This window comes from Ochotona princeps, chromosome 4, assembly GCF_030435755.1.
Source record: "Ochotona princeps isolate mOchPri1 chromosome 4, mOchPri1.hap1, whole genome shotgun sequence".
NCBI lineage: Eukaryota > Metazoa > Chordata > Mammalia > Lagomorpha > Ochotonidae > Ochotona > Ochotona princeps.
Window position 1 is genome coordinate 29,344,238 of NC_080835.1, and position 26,191 is coordinate 29,370,428.

General features: G+C 39.6%; 1 protein-coding gene and 1 pseudogene across 5 annotated transcripts in view; one reads left to right on the top strand and one right to left on the bottom strand.

Moving 5' to 3' along the window:
- Positions 1-26,191, top strand: part of MPPED2 (metallophosphoesterase domain containing 2) — a 181,530-nt gene that overhangs the window by 103,566 nt on the left and 51,773 nt on the right. The gene's annotated exons all lie outside the window — the stretch shown is intronic.
- Positions 10,761-26,191, bottom strand: part of LOC105941839 (small nuclear ribonucleoprotein F-like) — a 32,203-nt pseudogene continuing 16,772 nt past the window's right edge.

A 26,191-nucleotide genomic window follows, 5' to 3' on the forward strand; every position in this document is an offset into this window, starting at 1 on the left:
ACGCACTGTGCTCCTTAAGGAGCTAGGCCTTCACATTGAGATACTACCAGCTGGCAGCTGGGCACTCCTTCATTTTCCTCATGTTTTGTTCACAGAATTCTTCCTTCCTTTAGTGCAGAGTTGCTGCTAGTAGATAGTAGAAGATGACAAAGTGGCTGTATACTCCCTAAGGACAGGGTTTGTTCGCCTGCTCTGCCTACTACCCCAATGACTTATAGTAGGTGCTAAGTCCCTAGCTAGTAAATGAATGAATGAATGAATGAGTGGTGGTTGTAAAGACACCGATGTGACTGATGACCTGCAGACTCATACACAGGAGACACTCAAGTGCAAAGCAAGTAAAATCTTTCCAAAGTAAGATTTTATTGTATGTAAGGTCAAGCATAACTATGAATCTACAATGTGGAAGACTGGAGATATTAGAGGAAATGGAACGGATCAAAGTCCTAATCTTTGTCCATGGGTCTCAAGCACAAACCTGGATCACACAAACATAGAGCTTTATTGAGTCCCTCTTCCCTTAAACCATGAGGTCTTTAGGCTAGCACAGGATGTTAAGTATTGTCCACATACAGTTATCATACTATTGCTTTTAAGTCTCACAGTAGGCAACAAATGAAATAATTCTGCCTCGACTTCTGATATGAGGACATTAAAGATTAGAGAAGTTAAATAACTTATCCAGTAGCACTCATTAGACCTGGAAGTCAATCCCAGATATGTTGACCAAGCTTTAATTTTTTATGACTTGTGATATGTTTTACATATGATTGAAAACATCATGTATGTTAGGTTCCTAGTGCTCAGTAAATGCCCAATAAATGTTGTTTTCTTCCCTGAAATGCAACAGTTATTAATTTTGTGGTGGCCATTGTTAATTATTTGTTTGCTTGGTTAAGTTTTGGTTCTTTGGTGATATACCAGGATAGGAGAAAAGAGATAAAAATTCACAGAAGCAGCGTGAATTGGAAACTTAGTCTAAGAAAATGTCTACTTTCATGTATGTATGTATGAAGATGGGGGAGAAAATTTTAAAAGTGAATATTTTGCAGTTTCTTTGTATGATGAGTGGCTTACAACCTGGTTAAGTAGAAATCATGTGGGGAAAAAATTTATATGTTTGCCGCATTTGATCCAAAGGCATGGGAGAGTGACTAGATGTCTGTTAAACTGTTAAATGAAGACATACGGGGCATTTTTAAGGTCCCCTACATGCACTATCATTTTCTATGTATGAATAACGCTTGGCAGTGTGTTTTCACCCAGGAAAAATAAAGGTGGTGTTGAATAGTGACTATAAATTGAATGTGGAATGTTCCATGGGGGCCGCTCCTAGACGAAGTGAGTGGCAAATTTGAAAGCCTCTGGGTTAGCAGAATGTGTATAGATTCTGCAAGGAGCAGAAAAAGGTGAACTGTAAATCTGTTTAAATTCAGGAGAGAATATAAGAAGACTGTTTTGCTCAAGTATTAGAAAATAGCACCTTGGTTAAATTGTAAATACAGTTACCATGACTAATAATATCCACATATGAAATTTGCAGCAAGCAATGAGATGAAATGGCAAGTTAAAGGAAGTTAAAGGAAGTGCTTAGGATTGAGCCTAAATAAGATCTTCTAAGATAAAATTTCCTAAGACAGCATGTGAAGGGGTTGGTGATATATGTGGATTAATTTAGGTACTTTCAGCCCTGGGGCTGGAATGCTGGGTATATCAGGTTAAATAAAAAGTTGTGCCAAACTTTCATATAGGTCTACTCTAAATCAATACTGAAGACTGAGGAAAATAAATGCAATGTTTGCAAAGGAAGAGTGGGGCATGGCTAATGCTGATTTTCCATTTTTTGCTGAAGTTGGTTTTGCACTTCTTTTATATAGTGTATACAGAATCATTTTATATTCAAGTAAATGACTCTGATGGCTGTCTGGCTTAAGAAACAGTGATGACTGTTTTACTCACTATATTTCAAGCTACTGTGTGTATTGAAATTCTGGGCTACCCTAAGTGTGAATATAATACACTCTACTGATATTCTTTGACACGTGAGAAGTAGCTTAGCACAACATGATACTATAAAGAGGATTATTGAAGACACTAGGAAAAAACATTTTTAAATATCTTAATGATTTTAAAGTCCACTTCCTAAACCACTATTCATAAATGGGTTTTTATTTTTATCTTGAATCAATAATCAATAGAAAAAGTCTTCCTACTTAGATATTTTCAGAATAAAATAGAATACATTACAATAGAACCTCATCAAAAAATTGTTGAGCAGTGGGATACAGTCTGTTAAACTGCTGTTTAAAACACCCCTTTCTATATCATCACACTGACACAATTTCCAAGTACTCAATTTCAGACCCAATTTCTCATAACTGACTTGGAAGAAAGCAGATGACGACCTAAATACTTGGGTCCCTGCAACCAGCATAGAAGATCTGGATGGACTGTTCCTTCCAGGGCAGGAGGTCGACCAAGTCAGTCTGGGCCAAGCACCCACTGGTGTGCATAGGATCTGCCACTTTGAGGTGACCTGATAGAAGAGCTTGAAAAATCCCTCCATCAGGAAGCAGTCCCTGCCAGTGAGTGCAAGAATCAAGATAGGGAGCAGTCCGGCAGCCCAGACCAGGCTAGGTTAAAGTACCTGCTAACATACCTATTAGGTCAGGTCTGGGGTTGAGCCAGGATAGGCCGGTTCATAACACCCACTGGCAGATCTGAGAACCAGGACGGGGTGCAGGATAGGCCGGGTTGGGCACCCACAAGCACGTGTAAGACCTGGGAAGAGGATGTGGAAGAACGAGTCTGGTAGGGGTCAGCAAGGACTCCCCTGCTGGACCACTGCTCCTAATGGTGAGCATGAGTCCTGGGAAGGGAACAAACCAGGTTAGGCTGGGCTACAACATACATTGGCCTGCATGTGAGCTGAATTAGGAAAAAGCCAGGCTGGGCTAAGCTACCATATCCACTGGTGCATGCATGAGCCAGAGTAAGTGCAGACTGGTCGGGCTTTGCCACAGCATCAGCTGGCAAGTGCTGGGAATGGGGGCAAGTCCTGTCAAGCTAGACTGCAGAACCATCTGAAAGGTACAAGATCCAGGTCTGGGAGTAGGCCTAATAGGGAAACCATAGGCATCTCTCAGATGGGCTGCAGCTCCCACCAGAAGGCATGAGAACCAGGGCTGCGTGTGGACCTGGTTAGACAGATGTTAGCACCTACCAGCATAAGTATGGGTTGGATAGTTGGGTTGCCTGGGCTAAGCTAGGCTGCAGGACCCATTGGTGTGTACAGAACACAAGCGGGATGCAGGACAGATCAAATCAGGCCGTTAGACATACTGTCATGTTCAGGAACCATGGCTGGGGGCAGGCCTGGTGGAGGTTGTTGGGGGTAGTTCCAAATGGGTTAAATTTCCCAACGATGTACCTGATGGGTGAGTGTTGTTGGGCAGGGTTAAACTGGACTGCAGTATCCATTGGTTTGTGTAAGAGATGGGACTAGAGACAGAACTGAGTGGGCAATTGCAACCACCAGTGTGTGTGTGTAGACTAATGTGGCTGATGAACTAAGCCAGACTTTGTACTGGCTAGAACACACAGAGACATTTCTGGTGTCATCTCAAACAAGGTTTCTTTGGGAATCCCTGGCCAACTGAACCACTGGGCTCAGAACTCCAACTACAGTGAGAATCGCAGGATCTGTGTTGTGTGTCAGAACTGAAGGCCTCCTCAATGGCTAAGACAGAGAAGTGGACAACATGCCCAAACGCTCATGTGGAATATGGAAGTCCATTCAGGCAGTCCATTCAGTCCATTCAGAGGACGTCTAGTACCATAGCAGAGGAGAGAGGTTAGAACATATTGGATAACTCCGCCAGCCAAGCATTGACACCAAATATTTGGGTGAATCAAAACTCTAAGATGAACTATGTCAACCAATGGACCTTGGAAGAATTCCCTGACTCTTGAAGCAATGAAAGCAACAGCATTTCAGAACTGTTGAAACCACTTGAGCAGAACCTTCAGAGCATGCTCGACTTTGGTGACCCTGGGATGATGTTGGGTGGCAGTCCCCCACCCCTGAGTACTGAGCCGGTTGAGATGTTGTGTGGTTTCTCCCTTTCTCTCCTCCCTTCATCCAGATACAGGAAGAAAAAAAAAGAAACTTCAAAACAATTGTCTCATCCACTTTCCCCTAATCCTCAACCCTTCCCACCCTATTTAGTGGTTCACTTGGGCATACATCCTTGTCAATTATGTGAACGTCATAAAAAATAAAAAAAAAGAAAGATCTGGGTGTAGTGCATGCTCCTAGCTTCAGCCTGGCTTAGCCTTGGGTTGTCACAGTATTTGGGGAGTAAAAGATATTCTTTTTTGGGTATTCAGTATTTGGGTCAAAGATATTCTTTCTATCACTGTCACTCTGATTTTCAAATAAATTAATGAACCTTTCAAAACCATGCTCATGGAGGAGATGTTTGGGCTAGTAGTGGTTAAGATCCCAATTCAGACCGTAAGGTCTGAGCACCTGAGTTAGTTGACAGTAAAGATGGCTCAAGTAATTGGGTTCCTTTCACTGACATTGGCAACCTGGGTTGTGTGCCTGGTTCCCAGCTTCAACCTGACCCAGATCCAGCTATTGCATGTCTTTAAGCATAATTTAGCTGATGGGAACTCTTTCTATCTCTCTGCCTCTTAGCTTAAAAAAAAGAGGGAATAATAACGATAATGGCAAAATTTTCTTATAAATTTGTTCTTGGATGCTATTTATCACCTCAACTCTTCCTTTGACTTTATGATTTAAGAAAAAAATTATGTAAAACTAGTTTTTTTAAAAAACTCATGGAATTCATTTGCAGATTTTGCTTTTATATAACAAGTAAATTTATATCCTTATAAATTTATATAGTTTAACAAGATTAAAACAGAGGCAGCAACTGGGAATGAGAATTTTAAGCTATGCTGATGCTGACTCTGTTACAGTTCCTTAATGCTTGGCGCTTTTTTAGATGAAACAACAAAGACTTGCTCCTTTTCTCAGCTAAATTCAGCATTCCTCTTAAAGCCGAAGCACTGTGAAAGAAATACTTACCATTTGGGCCACCAGAGTGAACAGACAAAACGGGAAACAGTGTGTGTGTGTGTGTGTGTGAGAGAGAGAGAGAGAGAGAGAGAGAGAGAGAGAGATACTAGAGATGACATTTGTGCTTTTAAATAGCTCTTAGCAGGGTCAACTTGTGTGTGGTTGTGGCTCCAACAGCAGACTTCTGTGCCTGTGTTGGCTTCAACAGCAGATTCACAGGCAGACATGAAAGGTAAGGACATTATCAGAGTCCTGTGTGCCTTCCTACATTCACAATGTAGATGCTGTGTGGTGTCAATACTAATGAGAAAATCTAATATTAAGCAGGGGAAGGATTTTTTAAGGTAATTGACTATAATTCTATAGAGGTTGAACTTTGTTCTGAAAGATCTGACAGAGAGAGAGAGGGATCACTTCTTAGGCAGTTTTGAAGTTTGACCGTGAGAGAGCAGATTTGATGGGCAGCAGTGTTGCTTCTGAGACTGTGACTGTTGACAGTTATGAGGTTTCAAGAAGAGTCTTGCAAAGAACAGAATCATTCGATTATTGATAAAGCAGTATGTAAATATGTCAGAGAAAATCCATTCTCTTTGTCTCATTTGATCATATTGAATTAAATATTCCTGTGCTGAATGAGATCTAGAAAGCTTTTGTTTCTCTGAGTCTGTACAAACAAAAAAGAAAAAAAAAATCAAGAGAAAATAGTTAATGCCAAAAATTATCAAGGATAGAAATCATGCAAGAAGTCAGAGTCGCAGTTCTTAAGGTTATTTCTCTTAAACTGTAAAAACTCTTATTAGTTATTTTCTCTTCCTGGAAGTTCTATTTTATTTCTTCCTCTCGTTTTACGTTTCTTGTAATTTTTTTAACATCTTGCTGTGAATGAGTTTCATTTTATTCTCAGCAAAAAAAGGTAATAATCTCTGGCTGCAAACCACATACCTAGGGGTAATATTGAAATAAACTCTCATAACTTCATCCTGTCAGCATGTATTTTGTTGATAATAGGGTTCATATCATGTACACACACTTCACAGATAATCTGTGAGCAGACCACTCCAAAAGATGGGGTGGTGGAAGTGTATACACTCATCAACAAGTGCTGTGGTTTGCCAGACCATCCTTGCAATATAAGGATTCCCCCAAATCCCCAGATCTGTGCGTCATTCTGCTGAAAACTTTTGCTTGCTCTTATAAATCAGAATTGACAAAGAAAGTCGAGCCTAGTGGTTCATTTGCTGCTGGACCAGCTGATGCAGACTTCTTGGGGCTAAAGTTTGATTCAGTCCTGAATTTGCCATTTTGGGATGGGGGTTATTGTATCTGACATTTCACAGGGTGCTCCTTTGGTCAAGGGAACCCTAGAGCCTGCCTACCTTTGCTTATTTGTATTCCAGTGCAGTAACCTCCCCTTCCCTTGTGTGTCTTTGTTCTGTTAATCTGAAAAACAGGGCTCGACTTGTGATTAGTCCTTGGAGCTTGTTTCTATTAATCAGTCTGCAAAACGGGGTAACTTGGATGCTTTTGTGTAAAGCTTAATGCAATCTACTTGTCAGGCTCTAGTTCAGGCTGCTTGGTTGGCCTTAAACACTACCAGTCAATGAAATTTGGTTTTTATATGCTGACTGCATTGTCAAGAAAGAAAATATTCTTTGAAAAGGCAAGGGCGGAAATGCTAATTTTGAATTGTGGAGCTGTGTTAAAGGGGGAAGAAAGGTTCGTAGAAAACAAAACTTTGTAACCTGGTTGTGTTATACAATAAACTTCATAGTACAGTTGAGTGGAACAGAAAATAAGTCATTATTCCTGTTATAATCTGGAAGTATGGTGTCAGGTAAAGGTTGTCTGTTAATAATTTTACATGAATTTGAGATGTAATTCTCTTCTGATACTTAAAGTGGGAATATCATCCTTTTAGCTACAGTATTAGGTAATTATAAAAAGACCTAGTACAATCTTGAGACCTAGTACAATTTTTTTTTTTAGCTTTTTTTCTTTCCACTTTCCCTTGTGTGAAATGACCTTGCTAAAGATTAAAATCATTCTACCTGTCATATAGGGAAAACTCTGTATCTCAATTTCCTTATCTTCATCACCAAGGGACAAGGACTGACCTACCTGTGGAGATAAAGTGTGGGTTAACTGAGTGATTATAAATTGCTTCGTAAAATGCTCATTATCACCATCTTAAAAAAATCTCCCAATGCAAATGTGCAGAAGACAGCATTGCTGGAAGAGAATTCTTAATACATAACTTTTCCCAATGGCTTCAATATTCTAGGAGATACACAATTCTACTGAAGTCGCCTTTTAAATCTGTAAAAATTTCTAGTAAGTTTAGCATGCATTACTTGTGAAATAACTATCACTCTACCCTAGCATGTGAAAATTTGTTGACATATATGCGAGGAGTAAATTCACAGAGGCTCAAATTAAATTTGTCATCAGTGATAAATTTAGTCCTGTATGATAGTTTAATAAGTGCTTCAGCTTGATTTATTGGTTTTGTTAGTTAACAAGAGTGTATTATGTCTTGTACTGAACTTAGCAGAGGCATTTTCTGACTAAACCTGTCTTGATTAAAATATAAAAATGAAGGTCTCATTTTAGTCACAGAGGTAATTATTTTAGGACTAAATTGGAAGGTAAGCACACCGCAGTCTTATCGTTAATATTTTAAAAAAAAAGAAAGAAAGAAAAAGGAAAAAATGTCAAAATGTGAAAGGAAAACTGCTAAAAAGACTCTGATTCTTTATGTTTGTACATTCTTTCCTTTGTGTGTATGTGGAGCGTCTACGCTGTTTTACTGGTAGAGGCTGAAGATGCAGCTCTTGCATATATAATCACTAATGAGTGTCAGGATTCAGCTGCTAATTTGAAAGGCTTTGTGGCTCTTTCACCCCAGACACTAGCAGCTTCATTAGGCACTGCTTTGTCCAGCCTGACCTTTGCTGGCCTGTAGATCACAGCCAAATAACAACATTACACCAACACCCTCCCAGTTGAAACAGTCCAGACACGATTCCTTGGGTGCATATCTTATCAGAATCTCCTACTGACATAAACTTGGGTGTCCCTGCAGCTTGCCAAATAATTGGGATTACCTTCCCCCCCGCCAAAGAAGCCCTATTTACTCACACCCGTGGGGATGTTCAGTTGATTAGAGATTTGAGTTTTAGGACAATTAAGAAACTTCTGGACACCTATAAAATGTTTGTATAAGGCATAGCTTTAAAATTTGTTTTTTTGGGGTGGTTTTTGTGAAACCAACAGACAGCCACTGATAAAATGTGTCTATACCTCTCTTGACTGGGGAGAAGTTTATGCATCCTATCAAATGATATTAAGTAAGAATGGAAAATTAAATCCAGTGAAGTTTCTTCTTTGGAGCCGTGCCTTTGGGACAGAAATGTCCTTACAATTAAATTGAGGAGTAAGCAGGAGCAAGAGGCCTTTCTGTTTGTTGGAATTTTCCAAAGGAAAGGAAGGCCATGATGTTGCAAACTTTTGATTGTAGGGACAGAAAGATCTTATTTTTCAGTGACATTTTGTGAATTTCCCCTTGTACTGTTCCCAATTCCCAGAGAAATTATCCTGCTTTCATTTAAAATTTTACTCTTCTTTTGCTATGAAGCAGTAGACAAAAGGAGGCAGTTTGTCATACAAAATCAGCACCCAGAAAAATGGATCCTGATAAGCTTCTTTCTCCCAGATCCGCCCTTCCAGGTCAGATTTCCAGTGATCTTATTTTGAAGTGATTTGTATTCTGTGTGCTTTTTGCAGAGAGTCATAAAGTTAGAGATGGGAAAGAGCTCTCTGATGACATCACTTTTTCCACCCCTTTGGCCAGTGTGGTCTCTCCATCGGCGTATTCCCTGGTGTTACATTCAACTGAGTTTCAGATAATAAGTCCAGGGAGGTTTCTCATCCAGTCCCTTCAGGGACAGTGTCCCACGGTCCTTGACATGTGGATAGTTTTCAGGCATGCAAGCTGACGTTTTTAGAGAATGTGTCTATGTTCTTCTGTTCAATCTCTTACTGTTAGCACTTGCTTCTAAGCCTTCAGGAGATTTTCTTTCCTCCATCAAGCAGCCTGTTCATGTTGCGAACAAAGAAACAATACACATAGGCATGGTTTCGTCTTCTCATTCAGAATGACAGCATTTTTAGTAGCAGGTTCTTCATTATTTACCGTGTGCCTGAGACATGCCTAAATTTGAATGGTTCATAAATTTTACCTATAAATGAATCTCGTAAATCCTCAACAATGTCATAGACCCCGTGACTACAGCCATTCAGAACTTTATCGCTTTTGAGACTTTTCAGGGGTCTAGAATGACATACGCACTTTGTGAACATTTGTTTTTAGTTGGAAACAATTAAATTAGTCAAAGTCTTCAGCGCACGGGACATTGTCATCATTTGTCTGTGACTTGCCTTTAATGTTATCATGTTGTTTATTCTTTTATGAGTAACATAGTGAACTTCCTAAATTAACTAACACACAGCTTGAGATCAAGCACACCAACAATAAATAAAGTGTTTTGCCCTCTTATTTCTTTGCCTTCCTTGTACAGGTCTACATTGTTCTGAATTTTGTCTTTGTGTTTCCTTTGTTTATTGAGATGCTTCTACAACACACAAACACGCACATAGAGACAAGGAACTGCTACTGTTACTTTATTAAGAGTGATACTGTGAGTTTCTGTTATGGAGGAATAAATTGCTGTAATATTAGCAAACAGCTACAAACTTCGAAAAAAAAAAAGCTACCTAATGGCTGTGGAGAGTGTGCAAAACAGGCACAATTTTGGGGAAGGTGGTGAATTGAAACTCAGAGAAGATGATAGAGGAGTTTTCTTTTTTCTGTGGTTTTGTTCTGAGGGTAGCCACAGTCCAGTCGGGTTGTGAAATGGGTGATTAAAATTCCAACTCAGAATCTGTATTCTTTTTGGCAGGACAACACATTTGAAGAAGCTCAGAATATCCACATTATTAGAGAGTGAATGGGAATCTTTCCCAATCCTACCCACCATTGCCACCAGAAAGAGGGGGCTCAAACAGGAGAACATCATGTACAGTGTACAAATGCTACAGAATCTCTGCCCCTTCAGACATGCTGTGTGGGCAGATTGTGAACAATATGAACCGAGGTCTTAGCTGCTGCCTGCCATGGGTGTGACAGAGTTTAGAAATGCCCTTCCAAGCAATATAATCTAAAATCCCCACAATTTAACATTTAAAATATCTGCTGTTATCTGGTATGAAAAGAGTCATACTGGTCAGTGTGCTGACATGACTGGCTGATCTTCCACCTGCATATTTGTATGCACCGGCATGCAATATATATACAGTTTGAGTCCTAGATGCTCCACCTCCATCCCAGCTTCCTGCTTATGACCCTGCCAAGCAATAAAGGTTGGCCCCCAACTTCGGTTCCTGCACCCACCAGGCCCATAAAGCTGTTGTCTCACGACTTCAGACCAGCTCAGCTCAGCTCTGGCCATTTCAGCCATTTGGGGGTGAACCCATGGATGGAAGATCTCTCTCTTTCCTTCTCTCTACATAAAAGAGCCAGAATAATGTGACCCATTGTCAACAGAAAAAACAGTCAGCAGCGGCAGTCTTTTTTGAAAATTATTATCTAGAAAATTATATATTTAAAAAACCACCCAAGATGCTACTCTCTCATTTCCCCATCTACTTCCTCTTCTGCAACACCTCTAAAGTAAAGGACATTATTACACCTTATTAACAGTTCACCCAGATTCTAGACAATGCCCCATCTATGTATTCTGTATTTGCAAGCTTCCTGTTCATGTAGCTGTCCACAGATAACAGGTAACCCTTTTACCCCATGATCCACTTCAGCTTTACCATCACTGGCTTTCCTATTACTCCATTGAGGAAAGGTTTGCAATTGAGGGGTGCGTGCTGCAGATTCCACACCGTTGACACAGATCCCAGCAGAGGCAATCTGAAAGAGTCAGGTGTTAGACCAATCAGACAGGACTCCTGAAACAGCTATTGTCAGTACACTAAGTGAAGAAAACATGTTTAGAATGATCAAACAGTTGAGAAATCTCAGAAACAAAATAGAAAGCAGAGAACCATGTGATAGTTTTGGAAATCAGAACGGGATACCTAGATATATCACTCATTGGATGATTGAACAGCAAAGTAACTAACAGAGAAGAGGATGAATAAACTTAACGGTAATAATTTGCTCTTTTCTGTAGCTTAACTTTCCATGGTATCAGTTATCTCAAGTCGATTGTCATCTGAAAATATTAAATGGATGATTTCAGAATTGAAAACTTACAAGTTTTACTAGCTTTGAAAAATATGTTGAATTCTCACACTGCCCAGCTCCATCTCACCCAGAGTGGGAGCTGCACATCTGTCTGGTATATTGTCCTCCAATGGCTGTGATAGCCAAAGCTGGACTAACCTGAAGGCAGGAAACAGAGACTACATCCAGGTCTCTCACATGAGTGGCTACAGCTGAAACACGTGGTCTTCTTCTGCTTTCCTGGGTGCATTCTCAGGGAGCTGGATTTGGGAGCAGAACAACTGATATTCAAACCAGTGTTCCATTGTGGGATGCCAATATTGCAAGTAATAACCTAACATGCACCAGCTCTGAAAATGAGAAATGACTGGGAAACAAACAAACCTATGTGACAATATCAAAAGACCGAATAGAGAGATATGAGAAATAAAACACAAAATTACAGAAATAGGTTTCTAAAGTCACCAGATTTGGAGAAGACATAAATGTATAGATTGAAAAGTTAGTTGGGGGCCCGCGTGGTAGCCTCACAGCTAAATCTTTACCTTACGTCCACCAGAGTCCCATATGGGCGCCAGTTCATATCCCGGCTGCTTCACTCCCTATCCAGCTCCCTGCTTGTGGCCTGGGAAAACAGTCAAGGATGGCCCAAAGCCTTGGGACCCTGCACCCATGAGGGAGACCCTGAAGAAGCGCCTGGCTCCTGACTCCCAGCTTTAGATCAGCTCAGCAGTGGCCTTTGAACCACTTGGGGAGTGAACCAGCAGACAGAAGATCTCTCTATCTACTTATCTCTATAAATCTTTTTAATGAAAAAAAATCTTTAAAAAAAAGTTCTTCAGATCCCCAACAGGGAAAATATCATAGATGCATCATCGCTGAACTATAAAGACTAAAGAAAATGAGAAAAGAGTTAAAGTTGTTATGTTGAATAGAATAGATATTAGTTGTCAGAAGGCAGTAGAATGATTTCCTTAAAGAATTGAAATAGAGAACTTGTCAACACAGAAGTAGTAGACCTGCATCTACTCACAATAATATATTAAATGAGTTTGAAAGACAGAGATGACTCAATTAGAAGAGTAAAAACTGCATGCTATTTACAAAATGAGTATTCTGAATAGGAAGATGTACATTAAATACAAAACAATAAATAGGTTGATAAAAATGAAAGGAAAAATATTTGTTTTATATTTCATTCAATGACTGCAAAATATATGACTTTTGTGGCACACATGGCACTTTAACCAAGGTAGACCATATGATAAACCATAAAACAATATCAATAATTTAGATTATATAGACTGTATTTCCCGAATGCAATGAAATTTATTAGATTTAGTAACCATGAGATTTTTATAAAAACCCCAAATACTCACAAGTTAAAATGTAGTTCTGAAGTGAGTCATACATTGCCATATGTAAAACCATGAAATTGGATCCACTTCCAAAAAACCTTTCTCCACAGAAAAACATTGGTTTCAGTTAATTTTTTTAATATTATTTATTTTTTATTTGAAAGGCTGATTTACAGAGAGAAGCAGAGAAAGAGAGATCTGTACCTTAGTTCACTCTCCAAATGGCTGCAACAGCTGAGACTGAGCTGTTCCAAAGCTAGGAGCTTCCTTCAGGACTTCCAAATGGATGCAGGAGCTTAGGAACATGAGCCACCTTCTGCTGTCTTCCCAGGCCATAAACAAAGAGTTCAACAGGGGGTAGGGGCGGGGATGGAGCAGCTGGGTCACCAGCTGGGGCCCATGTAGGATGCCAGTGCAACAGGCTGAAGCTTAACCTCCCACACCACAGTGCCATGTCCAGTTAGTATTCTGTTTTAAGCCATCATATGTAACTCTTGGAATGAAAAATAGTGAGAAAAATGTTTTAATATGGATTTTCATTTCATGAGATATTTTTTAAAAATACCCAAATTCTACATGAACATGTTCATGAATTAAAAAGAAAGAATATTTCTTAACATAATATTTTATGGCCAACATAACAGCATCAACACCAAAATCTAACAAAGATAGTACACACCTAAAATATTGACAAGTAATAACCAATTTTGGCATTTTATAAGGATACAAGATGTACCATAAAAAAAGCCAACCTGATTCCCTCCATTAAAAAATAAAGAAAGAAACTATATGATCGTTTCAACAGACACAGGAACAGTGCTGGGAACAATTAAATGCTCCATTTATGATAACTCTCAGCAAGTAGGAGTAGAACGAACTTCATCAATCTGGTAAAAGGCCACAAATGCCATAGCTAACAGTAATATTGAACGCTTCCACACTAAGCTCAGGAACAAGGTAAAATTCCTGAACCCATATTCTATTTATCTTTGTAATGAAGGTCCTAACAATGTAATAACACACACAAAAGAAACAAAAGAATTCACAGCTGTAGGCAAAAAAGTAAGATTGTCTATTTTGTCTTATGAATTGTTACTAATGTAGGAAATTCCAAGGACTCTACAAAACAATTGGAAGTAATAAATGAGAAAAGGTTAGACTGTAAAATAGGGGCTTAATATACAAAGTTGTATGTATTTATGTATAAGCAATATAAAGCTGAAATAGAGATGTTTTAGACATTAACTGCATTGGCAACAAAAGTCCATAAATGACTCAGATGCAAATAGAGCAAAAAATGGGGATAGGGCCCAGCACGATAGCGTAGTGGTTACAGTCCTTTCTTTGCACGCACCGGGATCCCATATGGGCGCCGGTTCTAATCCCTGCAGCCCTGCTTCCCATCCAGCGCCCTGCTTGTGGCCTGGGACAGCAGTTGAGGACAGCCCAAATTCTTGGGACCCTGCACCCATGTGGGAGACCTGGAAGAGCTCCTGGCTCCTGGCTCCTGGCTTCAAATTGGCTCAGCTCCAGCCATTGCACTCACTTGGAGAGTGAACCACTGGACAGAAGATCTTCTTCTCTGTCTCTCCTCCTCTCTGTATATTCGCCTTTCCAATAAAAATAAATACATCTTAAAAATATATGCCCTTTTTGGCATTTTCTTAAAAAGTTAACCTACTCCTGCCATATTGCATAATGATTTTGCTCTTAGGTATTTAGTGAAGACAAATAAATATCCACGTGCATTCATGCATGGATACCAGAAAGTCAGATCCTTGATAAGGTTGGAGAAGCTGCCCACCTCAGCAGCAGTGGCTACTGAGAAAATAGGTTGTCCATCTCCCTTGTCATTGATGTTTTTCCTTGGGAATATCCAATTGTGGCCTGCAGTAGAAAGAGGTATTCTTGCAGCTGGGGAGATGTTTTGGCAGGAAAAATTCCTGTTCATCGTTAGAAAAAATCTAAGCATCTAAAATTTTAAATAGCTTGTGGGCTACAAATATGATTGCAGAAACAAGCTACATAAAAGGTTTCATAACAATACATAAAATAGAAATGCAAATTATATTTAAGAAGGTCGATCACAGAAAACTAACTAAAGAGAGGGAGGAATAAAAAATGAAAGGAAGAAGGAAAGAAAGAAGGAAGGAAAAATAGGAAGGGAAGAAAGGAGAATTGATTTGAATATTCGGAAGTGTGATGTTGCTTTAAACATTGCACTGTATCCTGATGCCGAAATACCATGTAGTAATTAAAGAGAAATACTTGGAAAAGTTGATTTTAACAGCCTTTTACCATAATTCAGATGTAAAAAGGTGAGTGTTAATGTGAGAAAATGTGATATTCAAACTTTTAGTTAAAATAAGATTTTCAAAGAACATATTTATCCTTGGTTCAGAGGTGCAATTTTGTCTTTCTGATCTATTCATTTTCTATGGTGGTGATACATATGTAACAGAACATTTTCCATTTATAATCCTTTAAAACATTCAGTGGGCACTAAGAATAATCACACTACTGTGCAACAGTCACCATGATCTAGCTTCAGAACTCGCTTCTTCCTCAACATAAACTCTGTACCCATTGAACACTAACTTGCTCACATTTTCCACTCATAGCAATCTCTGGAAACTGCTGCTTTATTTTCTGTTTTTATAAATTTGGATACTCTAAGTACCAGAATAATTGGAAATTCAGAGTATCAGGCCTTCCTTGGTGATGGCACTCAGCTCCACGTCCTCAAGGTCCATCCATGTGGCAGCATGCATTACAGTTTCCTTCCTTTTTAAGACTGAACAATGTTCCATTCTTTCTTCATCCATTCATTCATTGATGGACACTTGGATCTGGAATATTCTTGAAGGGATAAGGACTTAAAGTAAAAGTGTAAGACCACCCCATGAGCTTTAGGTTAAAGTTCCTGTTGGGTTATAGTATTGTAAACTACACCTGTGGTCCTTGATTCTCTTGATTTTCATGCTTAATTTGAGAGGTTGAATCCATTATGCAGAAGTATCCAAATGCAGGCTACAAAAATGTGAACTTGCAAATATTGCACTTCAACTATCCACCTTGGTGGCAAAATTTTTTTTTCATGCCATTTATTACATGAAATTTGAGAAGCTCTTCTGAAATTGATTTTTGCCCTTCAGAGAGCCTTGACTTCTTTCTTTCTTTATTTTTTATTAGAAAGCTTTACAGAAAGAAGGACAGACAAAAAGATCTTCTGTCTGCTGGTTCACTTCCCAAGTGACCCTTGGGGTTAGAGCCAGGAACCGGGAGATTCTTCTGGGTCTCCCACACTGGTTCAGGCTCCCAAGCTTTTGGGCAGTACTGTGCTGCTTTCCCACACCACAAACAGGGAACTGGATGGCAAGTGGAACAGCTGGGACATGAACCAATGCCTATATGGGATCCTGGTTCATGCAAGTCAAGGACTTAAGCCATCAGGCCACCACCCCCAGCCCAAAGTTAGCCTTGACTTCTAAGTCCAAGACAAACAGGGAGCAAGTTATGGAAGATATCTACTCTGTGGTGATCTTTCTAAAGCCCTGCCTTAGTGTTAGATCCTTAGGAGGCCTTGGATTTCACTTGTTTATTAATTTACCTAACATTTATTGAGTACCTGTTTAGTGTAGTTTGAGGCACAGTGTTGGGTGCTGAGAACAACAACAATAACAACAAAAAACGAGCAGAACAAACTATTGAACTTAGAAGGCCTCATTTGTCTCCTAATAAAGTGTGAGAAAAGTAGATCATTTAACAGAGTATCACAAGTGTAATTTTTTCAAGTTCCCTCTGAGGCAGACATGATACGCACATGATTCAGTTTTGGCAGTAAGGAGAGACTTCAAGAAGGTAAAGAATCTCGAGGAGAGTATTTCCAGCCAAAAGATCAGCACATATGGTGAAGAGAAGGCCAAATAAGATTTCAGAACATGCAAGTAATTTCGTTGTAATAGAATGTAAGGTGTAGTAGAATGAGAAGGTTGTGGTCAGACGGATGTGCCAGCTGACAGAGCTTGCATTTTTATCCTGAGGTTGTGATGATCCATGGCAAGATTTTAAGTGGAGGTTTGCTTGACTGTAACTATCTTTTAGAACTCAAGCAACAGTGTGAATTATAATGAAATGAGAAGAGAAGGGAATGATAACAAGAGCAATCATCAGGAATACTGTAATTGCTCTCAAACAAGACATTGAAAACCTAAATGTGTTTTTAGGGAAGATGAACAGGAGAAAAAAAAACTCAAAATATGTTGAGTAGATGGAAATAAAAATTTAAGGCTAATGGGCTGAGGACAAGAGAGCCTTAATATATTTCTGGCTTACTAATGTGAAGGGATTCTGATAACCTGGTAACAAGTCATTAATTCGAACCAAAAATGAGCCAAAATCAACCAAAAAATCTACTGAGGTGCCCTCAGAATGTAGTTCCTGTTATTGTAGAAGGAACAAACTTAGCCCCTCCTGCCGACTTCACTCCTGTTTTGGAATGACTTCACTCTGTAGCACTTATCAGAGCTGAGCCAATACAGACACCAAATCTTTGAATCTCCAAAACCAAGTAACTAAGTAAGTCTCTTCTTCATATATCCGGTGTCAGCTGTTTCTTTAAAGCAAAGCTGAATAACATGTACAGTCCCTGAAAGACTGAGCATAGCATATCCCTCTATTTAATTCTCATAGCAACCTGTTAACTTGTTAGTATCTCTAACTACACAGGAAGAGATCACATCCAAGATATGTGAAGTGTCACTCCTACATCATGTTTATTGGAAAGGCAAAATTAAACATAGATCTCTTATTATCATGTGATTTGCAACAACTCTTATACAGAATTTCTTCAGCTATAACAAAGATATCTATAAGTTTGTTGGCTCTGAGTAATGGAGTTAATACATGTAAACTTTCTAGAACTATGCCTCTCATCTAGCTAGTGTTTCAAAGAACATTAACCATTATTTAATGTTGTTGACATTGTCATTCTGTACCACTTTTGATATTAAACAACAAGAGGAGCCCTATTTTAAAGAAAAAAGTGCATGGTAAGGAAATAAAATTCACACACAGAGAGGTAGTGAACACTCTGCTTCTTTTCTGCTCCCATCAAAGGCTATTAAAATGTAGAGCCTGCTATTGTATATTTATTCAGACATCAATCTTAATCAGCTCCTTTGCTACTTTGGTGGTAAGGGCATTGTAATTCTATTTTTATCGGTTCCTTCCTGTGCACCAGACATTCAAAATAGCATGAGTAAGGATCAAAAATATCTTAATGGATTTTCTTCCCAGAGATATCAGTGGCCAGAGGAAGAGTTTTTGCAGAAATTTCTTCCTGAGCTCATAAGGAAGGTAAGTGGGAGGGTGATGGAGGGCTGACTCAGTGCAGTTGGCTGTTGTCAGTGTGGAGAAAAGGGCCAAGATCAAGTGAAGAGTGAGCTACAGGGTGCCCTGGAAGAATCTGGAGAAGTAGAGCATAAATGCCTCCTACTTCAGGTTCAAGTTTGTGGTCTGTATTGGGTAATTGTTCAGGATAAGACTGCCTCTTCATGAGGTAACCCTGTTTTTGACAAACATGCTTCCTGCTGTGATTGCAGTGCTTAAATGGTTTTGCATAAATGCAGGCATGCCTATGCCATTCACGTTTTTGTTTCGATATACTGCCTGGAAAAACTTCGCTTTGTTTCCTCTTTTTTTTTTGAATTTTTTTTTAATTTTTTTTCTCTTCTTACTTCACCAATTCGATTTCTTACCCACCTCTTCTCATCCTACCTCTCTTTTTCTCTTAATATCATTTTATATCCAAACAAACCATTGTCAAAACATTTTCAGTTTGGAAGCTGAGATCAGTGGCGAGAGAAAATGCAATGAGAATATGCACAGCAAGTGTAGCTCTTAGAGAAATATCTGTAGTACAGAATTCCCGAATCATGTGTGTTATGCCACATGGTGAAGCGTAGCATCTTTTGCAGTACACAAATGTGCATTTGCTCTTTAGTGATTCTGTATTTATCCTATGCATATTGAAAAGTGTTTTTGTGTGTGCACATGTGTGGATGTTGCACCCCACACTTGTGATTTCATGAAAATTATTGTTTAGGATGAGGATACATTTAAGTAATACAAGTGAGTCCGTGTGTAGAGAAATGTTTAGTAAATATTAGTACAGGTGGTACACAGATGTGGCAAATGAATCATGCGTCCTGCACAGGAGGACTGCAGTTTGGGACCCACTCTTGTGATACATGGCATTTTTACTTGAATTGGAGGCCTCTGGGGAGCTCTGTAGAATGTAGGCATTGGTCCAGTCTGAACGATCTCTAAAGAACATCTATGCTGTCTGGCCTTGAGTTTGCAGAGCATCTATGAGTCTGAGAATTAGGGATCCCGCAGCTGCATCTGTTGATGCAAGCCCAAGGCATGAGCAATAACTCTGCACTAGTAACATGAGTTTTTAAACATTTAAATGTGTGTAGCAGGTGTGAATGTTATTCCACTAAGCTATACAGATGCAGGAGACTGTGCCTGAGAGTATCTGTTTGTTTCTAAGGGTTGAAGTCAGGCCAGATCAGAGACCTTGCTGTTCAGCATAGGAAAGAATAAATCACACTGGTGGTAGAGGCTCCGCCTACCCTGGCTGTTGATTCAGGGTGTTGGGGACACAGGGCATTTGGTGGGGACCTCAGGACTTTCATCCATGCTGGCCACTGCTGATGTATGCTGTGTTGGCATTGCACAGATTCTTGAAATCAGGTGATGCTTCTGTTTTCCCTGTCACGTGAACTTGTGGATCCCTAAGACTGGGATTTGGCTTCTTGAGGGAAATTACTCAGTTAGCTAATCATCCTGAGAAGTTGTCACTCCACCCACATGCCCCGCCCCACCTCAGCCCTCCCATTAATTTCAGCAGAGTCCTCTCTAGTTCAAACTCTGCTTTTCACTCCTGTGGAGTCTACCCCCTGAACTTTCCTACAATCCTTTCACTCTCGCCCCAGTCACCCAGGGCTCTCCTCTCCTCGCACTCCCTGCCCCCACTGGTTTCATTCAGGTGCTCAGTGGAAACAAAGCTGAGATTAGGAGGGAGATTCTGGCAACTTCCTCTTCAACTCTCAGATACAAATATCCCTCAGGCAAAGACATACAAAGCCTTCTTAGAAGGACGGAGAGAAAACACAGGGAAATCAAATACAAATTAGTGTTTCTATTAGCCATCCTACTAGTAACAAATCTTTGAAATATTACATATATGTACAAAGTGTGTGTTCCAGTATTACACACACAGTCTGTTCATTAGCAGATACCATGTGTACGGATTAAACAATCAGAATGTCATGGTGATTTAACCCATAATAATCATCTCTGTCAATTGCATTTGAACCCAAAATGCAATAGATATTTGGGGCTGAAAAAAAAAAACCCATTGTTTCCATAGAATTCACGAAAGCATTTTAAGTGGGAAATGAGAACGGAGAGCAGGCTCAGTGTCTTTTTTTCAGCTCAGATTCATTCCTGTGGTTGTCCCTTGTTATGAATGTTGTAGGACTCAGAAGCTGCACTGATCCTGTGGCCTTCACACTGAGATGAGTCCTCTACCAAACTGGCCTATGCCAACAGGGTCCCCAGGTTCTGTTGCCAGTTGATTTCCAGCACCTGCTTTGGAGTACAGCTTTTGCTGTAGAGCCTCTTCCTCTAGGCATATAGCTTCTACTGGTCAGGCACTGTGATTTCAGCAGTCCAGCTTATCCTGGACATCAGCAGCAGTACCTTCTCCCTGTGTCTCTCCAGTCCCATAGTAGAGAATGATATTCTTCTGCCAGTAAATCCAAGTTCCTCTCCTAGCAATTTTGGAAATTCTCTGTATTAATATTAGCCCTTTGGTGAATTACCTGGCCATTTTTATTTTATTCTCTTCACTGAATCTTAACTCAGAGGTAATCATTAATAAATCTATTATGTTCCAAAGACCGTCATTCCTAATTTGAAAGTTGTGAATAAATGTTAATGCCTTCCATTTTTGTAATCGAAGAAATATTTATAGAACGTTTTCTTTTGCTACACTTAGAATCAAAGTCTGAGCTCTCAGGGAACTTATGTTCTCACAAGGAATAGACACAGGAAAGGTCAAGCAACTACATGAACTTCTTGTAAAGTTTTGGGTAAACATTTTGAGATCATTTAAATTTGCATAACATTGTTTTTCCTACGTGAAATCTTGCCACATTGAGGGCCCTATGCTGAACATTTCATTCCATCTTTACCACCTTATCAGAAAGTATACTCAGTCTCATTTTGCAGACAGCACAAAACTAAGACTGAGGAAGTCTTTGCTGAAGCCATAACACTAGTAAGTAGCAGGCAAGGAATGGACTGACTGTTTACTGAGCTCTTATCTGAGCTGGCCTGAACCCCAGGGCCAGTGATTATCAGTCACTGTGACTCAGGAAGGTTAGTATAGGTTGGTCAACCCTGATATGTCATTCATCTAAATGCTTGTACTACCACAATAGAAACTAAACAAAAAATAAATTACAAATAGTGATTTTAGTAAATTATGAGTTATAAAAGTAAGTTGATTAGAGATGAACAACATGTTATAGTTTTTCATAGTCCTAGATTTTTCCTTGAGTTTGTTGACAGGCTTTTGATAAGCAGAAAGGCGCATCAAATTTATGCCCATTGATGAAAAATAGATGCAGGAAATGCTAAATGTTTATCCAAGTGACTGGGAAATAGCTAGAATGCATTAGTGAGAAATCTGAATTTTCTGTTATTACTCCAATGAAGTGAGAAAAGAAGGAAAATGTGTATCACATGTGCTGTGTTTTCATTGTATTCCTCGTGTATCAAACTTCTCCGTCTTGAGAAGCACTAAACTTTACTCAGACATTAGATCCACATTATATTTTGGGCTTTGATTTAAAAAACTGAAATGTCGGAGATGATACTCAGATGTGGTATATGTTTATGGGTATTGTATGTACACATTTGTGTTCTGGTGTCCTTTCCTTGTAAAATACAGATTAGCAAGTTATTAATACCTAAAACATTCCATGACATTCTATCAGTTCAAGAAAAGCAAAAGTCTGGTGAAACCCTGGTTCTGATGAGAGATCAACTCAAAAAGATTGGCTGGCATTAATCTTATCACCTATTTATAAAAAGTGTTTATGTAGCTATTGAGGCATCTTAGTGTATATCTATATGGTTAATTCAATCATTATTTACTGCTTACTATATCACAGATTTCATATGATCTTTTTGGATGTCTGTACTTTAGAGGCTGTGATGATGATGAACAAATTTCAACATGACCTACATTTTTAAAAACTCATTGAATAGGGTAAAAATGTATATTTTACTACATTATATGAAATATTATAATTACATAGTTTACTTATATTCTTCTACCAGTTAAAATTTGTGTGTTGCAAATGACATAAAACTCGACTCAAACTTGCTTGAGCAATTGAAGGATTTCATATGTAGAAATGGCTTACATGGTGGTTCCCATGTGGCCTTACACACACGCTTGGGAAACAGCTCCTGCCTTTTGGTTCTTGTGTTCCAGTTCTTACAGATTGGCTCTGTTCTCAGCCATCATACTTACATGATTTCAAGAGGACTCCCATTTGGCCTTTTTTCAAGAGGAATCCCATAAGGAGAAAAGTCTTAGTCAAATCCTGAGCCTACTATGCCTGCCTTCCCAATTGAGTCATTTACCCAAGAGATAAAGTGTGCTCATGGCCGTGGACTGTAGACCACAGTCTTTGCCTTGCTGCATCTGATGTTCAGTAGACTGACATGGTTCCCCAGGTGGAAGCCAGGGCTTCGGGGGCAAGAAATGGAGCACTCAGTATGGGGAAACAGTGAACCTGGGTCTGCTGTGAATGGTTCACAGAGGGCAGGAAGTGTACAGCTCCTCTCTTACGTGTGTTTCTTTTACGTAATTATAATCACTTAGTGTCTATTTTCTTCAGTGCCTATCAACATTCTATTGCAATTAATATTTCAGATTTGTCCTGCAGAGAAGCCAGTGACATAAATAGGCGATAGGGTACCTAACCTCTTGTCTCCCTTTATATACATTCACTGTTTGAATGCAAATGGACATGTGTGCCGCTCAATTTCAGGATCACTGTTGCTGACAATTCTGTTCCCTTTTTAAAATGTTTTGAGTGAGTTCTTTAGGGAAGTTTTTTTTATTCCAACAGTTAAAATTCTTTTCCCCAGATTTAAAATCTCTTTGTATGTGCCTTTTTAATCTTTTCATTAAACTTTCCATCCATCAAATAAATACCAGATGATAGGCATTGTGCCCTTTTCCATACTTTTTGCCATAGGGGTAATAAATACATCTATTTACTTCAGTTTCTGACAATTAAGAACACTACAGAGACGTTTCGTTTACTCAGCTTTGTGGAATCTAGAGGGGATGGGAATGGTGCATTGTTGGATATGTTTTTGGTATTTGGATGTTCATAAACTTCACTTGGAGATCCCATTGAGGAAAAGATCGCTGGCCAGAAATAGAAAGGAGATTCTTTTTTATACATGAAGGAAGTCATTGTTTAAGTAGTACTTAAAAGACTTAAAAGAGACTAATTGTCCCCTTCATTTTTGGGTATTTCTAATAATATTTTTAAAATCTGTTGCTTTGGGCCCAGCATGATAGCTTAGTGGCTAAAGTCTTCGCCTTGCACGCACTGTTATTAATAATACCTAAAACCATATGGGTTTCTGTTAGTGTCCCAGTGGTCCCGCTTCCCATCCAGGTCCTGCTTGCAGCCTGGGAGAACAGTCAAGGATGGCTCAAAGCCTGGGGACCCCACACCCATGTGGAAGACCCAGAAGAGGCTCTGGACTCTTGACTTCTGTTCGGCTCAGTTCCATCCATTGCAGCCACTTGGGAAGTGAACCAGCAGATGGAAGATCTTCCTCTTTGTCTCTTCTCCTCTTTGTATATCTGACATTCCAATAAAAGTACATAAATCTTTTTTAAAAATCTGTTTCTTTCTTCATATTATTTCCAAATTATGTGGTGATTTTTTTGCAGAACATATATTGAAGTTTTACCCCTTATTCCCATGTTGAATCTATAGAGCAATGGCTGGTATTTGCTCTCTTTGCAGGGCTGTCAGAGAATGAGTTTGGGGTGGGGAGAGTGCTTCTAGTTTCCACTTGGCTTGGTTTTTGTGATTTTCAGTCTGTTGTTAAGGGCTGCTTCTGTTTTTGATTATTTTTTGAGAATGTGGACGTTGTCCTAGAAAGTAGATTTTCAATTTGAACTTTCATTTTCATTTTCTCAAAGTGTGCCCACAACCTGACCAAAGCCTAATCAAGTTCTATTATGCAGATTGCTGCACTGGTATATACAGAATGTTTCCAGCTCTCCCTCCAGGTCTACTTCCCAGAACTATGAGTCTGACAACACTTGAACGGGTATAAAAATTTACTGGCTTACAGTTTTTCAGCTGATCAAATGAACTTCTGTAGTACAGTGTCTGCCTGAATGTGAATGTTGGCACAGGACAATGTCCTGAAACACAGCCGAGTTTCCATTCATGATAGGAAATATATGCCCCTTCCCTTCAGAATCTGAAATAAGACCGAAGAGAATATCCTAGGGATGAAAGTATCAGGATGCTTTTGCTTTCATGTGTAGGGGCCAAAGAACATTACTCTTCATAAAGATGTAGTCACTGTGGTGAGCTTCCACTGCTTTTTTAAGGAACTTTTAATCGTAAGTCTGTCTTGGGGTGCTGCACTTTGTACTCTGGAGTCAGGCTAGTGTCCATCTTTAGCTTCTAACAGCTCTGCTATCTCTTGGGCTTCTTTTCCTGCTTCTAGCATTGCAGTGTGAATGGCAGAAGCTTGTACATATTTTCCACTCTGGCAGAGATCTCTTTGCTGAAGCACAAATGAAGTTCTCAGCCATCCATCCATCCACTGACATCTCTGGTACAATATATTATCCTCATATTAGGTTTTTTCGTGGTGAAAATTTGTAACATAAAATTTACCATCATTTTATTTTAGTATTACTATTGTTTACATAGTTTAGAGGGATGCATGTCCATGTGGGTGCTGATTAGGGTAGGCAGGTTCAGGTATGGAAGAAGGTGGGACACATGTTTCAGTAATTTTTTTCTCTTATGTCTACAAGGAAGGTTGGGGAGAAGGCTGTTGCTACTTGCTTCCAAACCACACCAACACCCGGGGGAGGGTCCTTTAAAAATGCACTAGACACTGATGTGGGGAAGAATATTCTTAGGGTGCTATTTGAGTGGTTTTGATAGTTCTAACAAGTTATTGGTTTCGTTGCTCCAGAATTGAGATCTTTCTATGGCTACTGGCCAACAAAGTCCACATTAGTGCATCCACAGAGACCCAGGAACATGCTGCTAACTTAACCTAAAGAATTGTCCAACCTGTTTTGCAATCCATCTTCTGATGAGGCAGTTGATGTCCCCTGCTGCCCTAGATGAGCTTGACATCATGTCCCCTAGGAGCATTGGACATGCTGTCCACTGCACAGGCATCAGCAATGGAGAAGGCCCAGTTCCGATATTCCAAGGTCAGAGTACACATCCTGTGATTTTCCCTGTGGCCATCTTAACCATTTTTAAGAGGAGAGTTTAGTGCCACTAAGTTCCTCTACCTTATTGTGTAGCCATCACCACCATTCATCTCCAGAGCCTTTTCATCTTCTATGGCTGAAATTCCGTGCCAGTTAAGCAATAACTCCCATTTAATTCTGGAAAATACTATCCTCCTTTTTGAATTTCTGATTCTGACTACTCTAGGGACTGTGTATAAATGTAACTATGCAATCTTTGCCCTTGTTTATCTGGCTTATTTCTTTTAGCTGATGTCTTCAAGGTTGATCCAAGGCATAATATGGGTCAGAATTTCCTTCCTTTTGGAGACTGAATAATATTCCTTACTATGCGTGTGCTGCATTTTGTTTATTCCCATTCATCTGTCAGGCTGCTTCCACTTATTGACTATTGTGAACAATGCTGCTATGAACCCAGTTGTACAAGCATGCTTCCAAGTCCTGTCTTTAACTTATTTTGGGTAAATACTCCAAGGTGGAATTGCTAGGCTAGGTGACAGTTGCATTGCATAATGCTTATAAGACTCACTTATTGTTTGTTGAAAGGCAGTCTGTGGGGAGAGAGAGATTGAGATCTCTTCCATCCAATGGTTTAACTCCTAAAATGGCTGCAACAGCCAAGTCTGGGCCATGTGCAAGCCGGGAGCCAGCAGTTCCCATCCAGGTCCTCCACGTGGATAGCAGGGACCTAAGCAATGAAGTCATCCTCTGCCAGGATTCAAACTGACACTGATACGAAATGTCAAAGTCACAAGCCGTGGCTTAATCCACTTCCTCGCAACACCAGCCTCTGAGGAATTACTGCACTCTTCCCCACAACCGCTACGCTATTT